At 38.1% G+C, this 8865-nt stretch overlaps 2 long non-coding RNA genes across 5 annotated transcripts; both read right to left on the bottom strand.

Moving 5' to 3' along the window:
• Positions 1-2991: 2991 nt before the first annotated feature.
• LOC131218403 (uncharacterized) lies at positions 2992-4516 on the bottom strand. 3 transcript variants are annotated; one of them, XR_009157707.1, is made up of 4 exons: positions 4429-4516; positions 4267-4306; positions 3754-4145; positions 2992-3664 (listed from the first exon to the last, which is right to left on the bottom strand). It is a non-coding gene; the product is annotated as an uncharacterized LOC131218403 (long non-coding RNA). The 3 variants fall into 3 exon arrangements; XR_009157708.1 differs by having other exon boundaries at positions 4267-4312; positions 4429-4511; XR_009157709.1 differs by lacking the exon at positions 4429-4516 and having other exon boundaries at positions 3754-3987; positions 4267-4369.
• A 1581-nt stretch (positions 4517-6097) lies between these two features.
• LOC131219239 (uncharacterized) lies at positions 6098-8488 on the bottom strand. Of its 2 annotated transcripts, none has more exons than XR_009158073.1 (3): positions 8078-8488; positions 7776-7962; positions 6098-6931 (listed from the first exon to the last, which is right to left on the bottom strand). It is a non-coding gene; the product is annotated as an uncharacterized LOC131219239 (long non-coding RNA). The 2 variants fall into 2 exon arrangements; XR_009158072.1 differs by having other exon boundaries at positions 6099-6928.
• Between the last annotated feature and the right edge of the window lie 377 nt (positions 8489-8865).

The raw sequence follows: 8865 nt of genomic DNA on the forward strand, positions 1-8865 counted from the left end.
GGCTGGTAGGATCAACGAAGCCACGACCCACACCCACTTACCGCTGCCTCAAGTACTCAGCGCTCCTTCCTAATGGGTCTCGGAAGAAGTACTACCTGTATTATAATATTTGTAGCATATTCTCATACACCACCGCTTATCTTTGACCATTTGACCGTTTCACCCATGTTTCGTATTCAACCCGTTGCAGGCGTGTGAGTCGAAAGTTGTATATATACTGCATCCAACCCATTCATCATGGTCAACTAATCATGAAAATGGCACACACAAAAAAGAATCAAGTTCTCGTGGGCCACCACATGAATTGGAGATTTTTGGATGGTTCTCTGCAGTATGATCCATCCAATAATTAAATTGCCTAATTTTTTGGACGTCTAATATTTATTGTGAAGGGAATCTAAATGTACGGTTTAGATATAATGTAAATTACAGTGGACTACACAGACATGCATACAATGTAAATCACAGTGGACTACGCATACGTGCAAAATGAGTTCCTCATGTTGAGGGTATTTTCCTCGTTTTAAGCAGATTCCTCCGACGAAAAGTAACGGGCATTGTTGACAGTATCTTTCTTTGATTTTCTTACTTATACCTGACGAAACCAATGACATCATCACCAGATAAGCGCACGTGGTTTTTTTTTTTTGGTTAGCTTGTTAGTACACACCCATATCAACACAGACTCATGTTAGCCACCCCCGCTGGGGATCAATACGAAGACCTCACGTGTTGAAACCCTGTTAGCCACCCCCTTTCGGGATTGATACCAAGACCTCAAGTTTTGAAACGAGGTATCTCCACGCACGTGATTTAGTGGCTGTCATGATCACCTGAATATGTAGTTGATACATCTAAACCGTTAAAGAAAGGGCCACTACTTATTTATTAAAAATCCCCCGATCTCCCGTTATCAATAGATGGTGGATGGACATCTCAAATTATTGAGTCCTAATGCATCCCTGAGTACAGCTAAGGCCTATGAATGCAAGATGAAGATCATTGGTCTGATGGGATGATGGTGGATGGAGAAGGCCCCAAAAACATAATAGATCAGCGGATTCTAACCCTTTGATCAATGGCTCGCATAAAGGATTGTAAGAAACACAACCGTAGTAAAAAATAATAATAATAATAATAAATAAATAAAAAGTCCAATAATCTTATGGCTACAGCACGATCTTTTAGGAGGTGTTTGGGGCATGGTATTGGGAAGGATTAGGTGGGATGGGATAAAAAAAGCATAATTATTACATATGGCATGGATTGTCCCATGTTATCCAAGGATAAGCTTAATTCCATGCTATGTTTGTAATACGGTGGTACATTGAATGGATATATCCACCATCATTTGAAACTATTAAGAATAACACATGTTATATTCAAATCGTTCATCTGTTTTGTAATCTCATTTTATGGCATGGGCCTAAAAATGAGGCAAATCTAAAACTTATGTGGCCTCGAAGAAGTTTTCAACTGTAGTTATTCAATCCCTGTTGCTTTCTATGGCGGGGTCCACTTGAGCTTTAGATCTACTTGGTTTTTTGGCTCATGCTCTAAAATGATCTCGAAAAATGGGTGGTGGATATAGCCCACACATCATGGTGGGACCTACACAACTTGTTAACATTGAGTGGAATTGGCACAACACCCAATGCAATTCCATCTAATCTAATTCCAAGCTTTTCCATTCTCTCCAAACATTGAGTAGAATTGGCACGGACCAAATGCAATTCCATCCCACCTAATCCCATCTAATACCATGCGCCAAATACCTCTTACCGAAGATAGAGCAACACACATTCAAGGTGGGCCATGCCTAAAAGAACAAGTAAGAATATGAAAATCAAGACAATATTAAAGTCCAGATATATGGGCAAGCCAAGGCCACGTTGGAGATCACGGGAGTGACTGCCAATGTGATGTGGGCGTGTGTATGTGAGTGTGTGGTGTGGGTGCATAAAAAAAACAAAAAAAGTGACGAAAGAACATCAATTATGTTGGTCTCGCAGGCTACCAAAAGAAGGCTGTGCCCCAACTTCCAGGACGAACGTGCTTTTTAACAGTCACGTTAGACGTAGTTGGCTACAGCTGTTTTACACAAGCCAAATGTTCTTCTAGAAAAGGATAATTAAGATTCTCTAGTTAATAACCTCCTTTTCATTTGGTGTAGAGCAAGCACGATTCAGTAGACGTGGTGCTTTGCCAAAATGAACCGAACATATGGTGGGCCCTAATAAATGGGTAACGTCCCAGTACCATAAAAAGAGAAATTTCTAGAGATAAGAAATATTGGACAGTTGAAAAAGGTCTTATGTACTATTTATGTTTGGCTGACAGCTGATCCGGAATGGATGGCTAGAATTAAGGGTGATAATGGGTTGGATTGGCCCACTTTTCAGACAACTTCATCAAGCAAAATGAGCAGAGGCCTGGCTTCAGTTAGAAATGTGACCCATTTAAGTACGTGGTTGAGTTTGGTTGAGCCTGACTGGACAAAACTCACATCCAATTATCTCACCCTACTTGACCCAAAATCCGAAATAATACGAAGAAAAGTATAAATGATTTATTTAAAAATTGATCACCTACAAGTTGACACTACACCAAAATCGTCGTTAAGGAACGGTTTTAAACCGTCCCTAAATGCTTCAGGAACGGTTTAATACCGTTCCTAAATGAGGCGTCGCAGAAATCAGGAACGGTTTAGAACCGTTTTGGGTACTGTTTTAGGAACGGTTTTAAACCGTTCTGGTGCCAACGGTCACATTTTAGGCACAATTTCAGAAACGGTTTTGAATGCTTCTTAATGTTGCCAACGGTCAGATTTTAGGACAGAATTTTAATAACAATTTTAAACTCCTTTGTTCATTGTATGAGAGAGAGAGTGGTGTAGTAATCTACTTGTATTGTATGCCAGATAATTAGACAAATAGAAGAAAAAGACAATAGAATGATTCACACATAATAATCTTTAACCACAGATTGTAGTAGCAACTAATAACTCTCTGCAGCTAACCAATCAATATAAAATCCACCAACCACATCCATCTAACCATCCACCAATCTACTTGAACATCCTGTCCCTCCATCAATATACCCCACCCAAGAGAAGTACAAAATACAACATACAAGATCTCCCATTCCCAATTTTTTAATTCCATTCATGTCCTTCTCTACTCCTGGAATCTTCTCAGTACCCCTTCCAGGGAAACATCAAACGCATCCTTCATACCGGCCAACCCCTCTTTGGGGGTGGTATACACAAACTTCGGTATATAGACTGTCTTATCTTTCATCCTCTTCACTCTTTCCTCTCCCAGCCTTTCCAAAAGGGCTTGAATTGAGGTTTTGTTGTTCACAGCCCTTCTATCAATGAAAACCGAGTACGATTCCGGGTCTTTCGGTAAATGCCACTTGTACTACAGGTAGGCCATACACCTCCAGAAGAAAACCGGGATCGAACCGGCGATCATACAGTCGAAGATGGACCATCTCATGAAGCTATCACCTCGCGGCTTTACTTATAAACGTGTTGAAGGAAACTAAACGTGTCAAAAGCACATATGGACATATATCTAACCATAGGGCAATTAGATTTGTGTGCTTTACCTATGAAGGCTGCTCTTTGATAACTCTAGGCTCTTCAACTCTGGCATCACTCCTTCCATCAACAGAGAGATAGACATGACTTTATTTTTAGAAGCTATTTAAAAGAAACTGAAAGGAAGAGATGGAAGAAGAGAAGCATACCTTCACCTTGCTGTGATCTTGTAAGAGCTTCCATAATACAAAGGGAGCCATCAGATTTCAGTGGCATTACAGACAACTAGGAGTAAAGGGCCCAACCTTGTGTTTCCATCTGAGGAGGAGTTAGAAAGAAGCTGGTTGGAACTGTAGGAGAAACAGCAGCTGCAGCTTGTGTTTGATAATAATGATGATGATGTTGCTGACGATGGTGGTAATGATGATGATGCTGATGTGGGTCTGTAGATGCATCCATGTTCATGTAAGGAGAGAGTGAGAAACCCAACCAGTTATTGTTATCATTATCATTATCATTCATGCCCTTCATCTCTCTCTCTCTCTCTCTCTCTCTCTCTCTCTCTCTCTCTCTCTAAAGAGAGTTAGATTCCTACCAGGATCTATTGTTGCAAGGAATCCCAATCATTGGAAAACACAGACAAACCACATATCTTAGCAGTCAGGCCAACAATTCAAAAAACTCAACCAAAAAACAAGAGGAGAGAGAGGGCTCCTACTGACCTTGTAACACCTCTATACTGTGATACCGAGTCTCCTTTAACTTTGCCTGTAACATTGAATGTAAATACAAGGCCGTATTAAAAATCTGTAAAAGGATGCTAGCAAAATTGAAACTAAAAATTGTAGCTACTAAAAGGATTCTGTAGAACTTAAGAAACTTACTTCTGCAATAATTTCAGCTGACGTTATTCCAATTTCTTCTCTTAATTCTCTAAGGGCTGCAACTCTTGGTTCTTCACCATCTTCGATACCACCCAACACAAAGAAATGCCAAACCTGTATTGAATTGTGCAGAATTCAAAGTTTAAATTATCTAACCAAATATCAGTATCGTTGGCCACATTGGTCTTTAGAAACAATATTTTCAACCATGAAATAGTCCATCAATAGTTTAAATTTGTTGTAAGTTGACTGATTACTTTAAAAAAAATAAAAGGTGTTTCAATGATTTACATTAGTAGCTACAGGCCTGTAAAAATAAAAGTAATAATAAATTATGAACATAGAATTTATGTAAAAACAGAGTGGTAGGAAAATAAAAGCACACATTAGAAGGAAATCTCCTTACTCCGAATAAAGATTCAAGCTTGTTCTTCACCAGGTAGTACTCCTGTTTTAATATTAGGAAAATAAAAGCACATATTAGAAGGAAATCTCCTTACCCTGAATAAAAGCACACATTAGAAGGAAATCTCTCAATCATGCTTGTGTTTTAATATTCAGAAACATCACATATTTTACTTTCTTTGATAAAATGTTACATATGACCACTCACTTCTTCGAATGACTCTCCTTTGGCTCTCAAAAGAACAAGAAAAGCATTGATCATAGAAACAAAAGCTATTAATAAAGACAGAAAAACCATAATAACAGCACACCAAAGTCTAAATCCAACTCAGAAGGAATGGCCAAACCTCCAGATAATGATATTATCCAGAAAAGAGTGATGAAGGCAGGACACTAAAACTGATCATAAGATTTTACAACTCACATGATTGTCAGTTGAAAATTTTTCAGAAAAAGCTTAAAGATCAAAACCCATGACAACATTCTGCAACATATGATAACAAACTAAAATAAAAATGAAGTGACAAAATTTAAATGGGGGATGCATTGCTAAACCACTAAGTAGCCTAAATACTAATTAACAACATTAGTTAACAAAGAATCATAAATATAAACATTTAAAGAATAAATATCGAAATATATAAGAAATTGCTTAAATGTGTACAACATCACTTATTTAAACAATTAAATGTGTTTGTAAAACATCACTTATTTATATAAATAATTAAAATTAAAAAGGAATTCACTGATCCATGACAGTTGCTTAAAGAGATGGAGCCTGCTGGTTCCATGAAAGGTAAGAAATTGAGAGTAGATGACTAGTTACGTTCCAACCAAATCTTGTGTGTGGTGTATGATACATTTATTTATCCAAACTCTTTAAGCAGGCGAGAAATGTAGAAATTTTCTGAAAATCTTAATTCTCTAGTTACAAAATAAGCTAAAGAGAACAATTAACATTGGCAATGTAATTAATACAAACCTGCTTTTTTTAAAGTTTTTCTGTTTGTATACCATGCTCAGTTTTTCTATTTGTACAATTCACATCCATGCTCAGTTTTTCTAGCTGTATACAATTTATGTAACCACACATGTAGATTGTATGAGTTAATGCCTGACTTATAATTTCTTAAAAAGTTATACCTTTCAAAAAGAAAAGGAAAAAAAAAAAAAAGATCTTATAAGTTTAGATGAAGACACTAATTTCCTTTTCTTTTTGAAAGGTATAAGACCATATTTATTATAGATAAATAAATCGTATAGACAAGATTCAATATGAGATGAATAGGGATATGGATTTTTAGATGAATGTTCAGCTTCAATATGAGAATATACTTCCATGCAGTCTTGTGCTTTGCATTTATACACAATTTGTAATCTATTTCAAAGGCTACTTTTATCAATCAGCTGGTGCCACTTTGATTCTTTTTAGGCACAGAACAAGATGGATTTCATACTGTATAGGATTGTGCAGCAGTTGGTTCGATCAGTGGAATGTGAAGTAGGGACTGAAACAGTTATGTACGTCAAATGCATGCTCATCTATCCATCTTATGTAAGAATTGGCCCTTTGGGTCCATGTTTATCATATTTTCTCTCTTCTAATTTATAACAAACTACAATGTTAATTTAGCAACATATAAAAAAGAAGCATTGGAGTCAATCCTCAAAAATGTTTTAATGATCAGATGGGACCAAACTGTCTTTTCTAATCAGATTATGAAGTTGGTCATCTATGCATGATGAATTGGTTCACCAAAATTCAAATTTGTCATTATGCACAATGGATCAGTTCACCAAAATTGTCTTTGATTTTAAATGGTACTGTGAGTAAAAGGTATACTTGGATAGGAATATGTGTCCTTTCCAATAATTGGAGAAAATTATAGACAGATAAAAGATTATATGAAGTACAAAATTTTGAAGAACTATCAATTATATAAATCAGTCTCTGTTGCACATCTGCATATACCTGGTATTCTGAAAATGCTATTTAGTTGCGTATATGAAACATACAGCAGTATCTCATGATAGAGCACTTACTCAACGTATACTGGATCAGAGTGTACTAAATTCATTTTTCAGAAGATGATCTCTGCTGCACAACAAGATCATCAGCAGAGTAATAGTCTCATTTTGCTATGTATTATATAAATTAAAAATAAAAATAAAAAATTGCCTTCCGGAAAATTGAGTTCATCTCATTTTGCTATGTATTATATAAATTGTTGGTTATATTTTTAATCCCTACTAAATGTCATTCACTAATTCATATGATCAAATGAGAAGAATGTATATATTCAATCAAATAAAATGAGTTGAACTCATTTATACGTGGCAACCAAACAGATCTTAAAGGATTTAAACGGTACCAACTTCTGGATACACACTATCTATAAGTGCCCAAAATCTTCCTACATGCTTGAGATTGTAGTGGTAACTCATCTAGCTTCCCATGAAATGCTAATGCTAGGTGCCCCTCCAATCACAATGCACCACTTGTTTTCAAGATCAGGAGCTTTTGTAAGAGAGGGACTAAAAATCTAGCCATTCCATCCATGAGGCGGCCACACATGTACACAGAAGCAGACAGACCAATGGTCTATATTCAACGTGCGTGCATGTGCCACTCACCCAATGACTGGGCCAGCCAGATTCTAGTATAGAACATCCACTGAGAAGACATTAGCAGGATAGAACCCACACAGAAAAGGTTACTAGATCCCCCAGATGGGCCACATCCACACGTGTGATGCAACTCTGTTTTGTGCTTGGAAGATGAATGATCCAGATTTAGCATTCCTCCTGCCTTCGCCAACATCTAGACGGGGCGTATGCAAGTGCCAATGACATTCTTGCAATGTCTACTGTTATCATCTCGTCAGCTAATTTCAACTAGTAAGGCTGTGAAATGTACTTTCACTAGAGAACGGATCACTCACCTACAGCTTCAGCAGACAGTTTCGAGACGAGATCCTTAGGATGACAGGATGGATTGCAATGCAAGCTGCTGCTGGGGCTGCAAGGAAGACCAGGTCGATGCAAGGGCCGAAGGTGGCAATGTCTGCTGAAGCTGCCTCAGGAGATTAATCATCCGGCTCGTAGTTTTTTCAGTTGCCAGATCTTTGCCTGCACATATAACCTCAGCAAAAACAGCATCAATCATCCCATTACAGATGTGTTACTCCAACTCTGGTTAAACTTAAACAATCGTCATTTAGTACTCCCAAATCACAAGACTTACCTAAAATCACAGACCGTGTGAACGGCTCCGATGTCCTTCCTAGAAGAGCTTCTCTCCTCAAACCTCTCCTTCTCTTCTAATTCCTTCTCCCTCTGCCTTTGCCTCTCAGCGATCTCATCCAGCTTGGCTTTCCGCTCTGCATCTTCCTTCTTACGTCGTTCGGCCTCTGCAGTACAAATCAAACACTCACCATAGATCAGGAGAGGGAGGGAGAGTGAGAGGGAGATCGAGAGAGAGGGTTGAGATCGGGATAGGGAGAGGGAGATCGAGAGAGAGGGTTAAGATCGGGATAGAGGGTTGAGATCGGGAGAGGGAGATCAAGAGAGAGGGTTGAGATCGGGAGATCGAGGGAGATTGGGAGAGGGGGATTGAGGGAGATTGAGAGAGGGAGAGGGAGACATAGAAGAAGACGCAGACGGCGGTGGATGTTAAATGAAAGATTAGGGCATTTTTGCGTATGGAAAGGAAGTAAAACATTTGGTAGTCTGCGGTACTTTATAGTAATGTGGCTCTCGAACCATGTGGGGTCCAATCAGAGGTTAATAATAGAATCCATTCCGTCCATCTGTTTCAAAATAAAACAATAAAGTATAATACTAATAAATAAGAACATCCAAGACTCAATTAGAACACACCAACAAAATAATTGAAATAACAGCGTATAGCAGCAATTAGTCCAATAGGGTTGATTACCGTTTCGAATCAGAAACGGCTTAGAGCCGTTTTTGAACTAAAATCCCGACCGTACCAGACGGACGATTTTGGTGTAGTGTGATTGCATTCCAAAA

The sequence above is a fragment of the Magnolia sinica genome, chromosome 11 (genome assembly GCF_029962835.1).
Source record: "Magnolia sinica isolate HGM2019 chromosome 11, MsV1, whole genome shotgun sequence".
Taxonomy (NCBI): domain Eukaryota; kingdom Viridiplantae; phylum Streptophyta; class Magnoliopsida; order Magnoliales; family Magnoliaceae; genus Magnolia; species Magnolia sinica.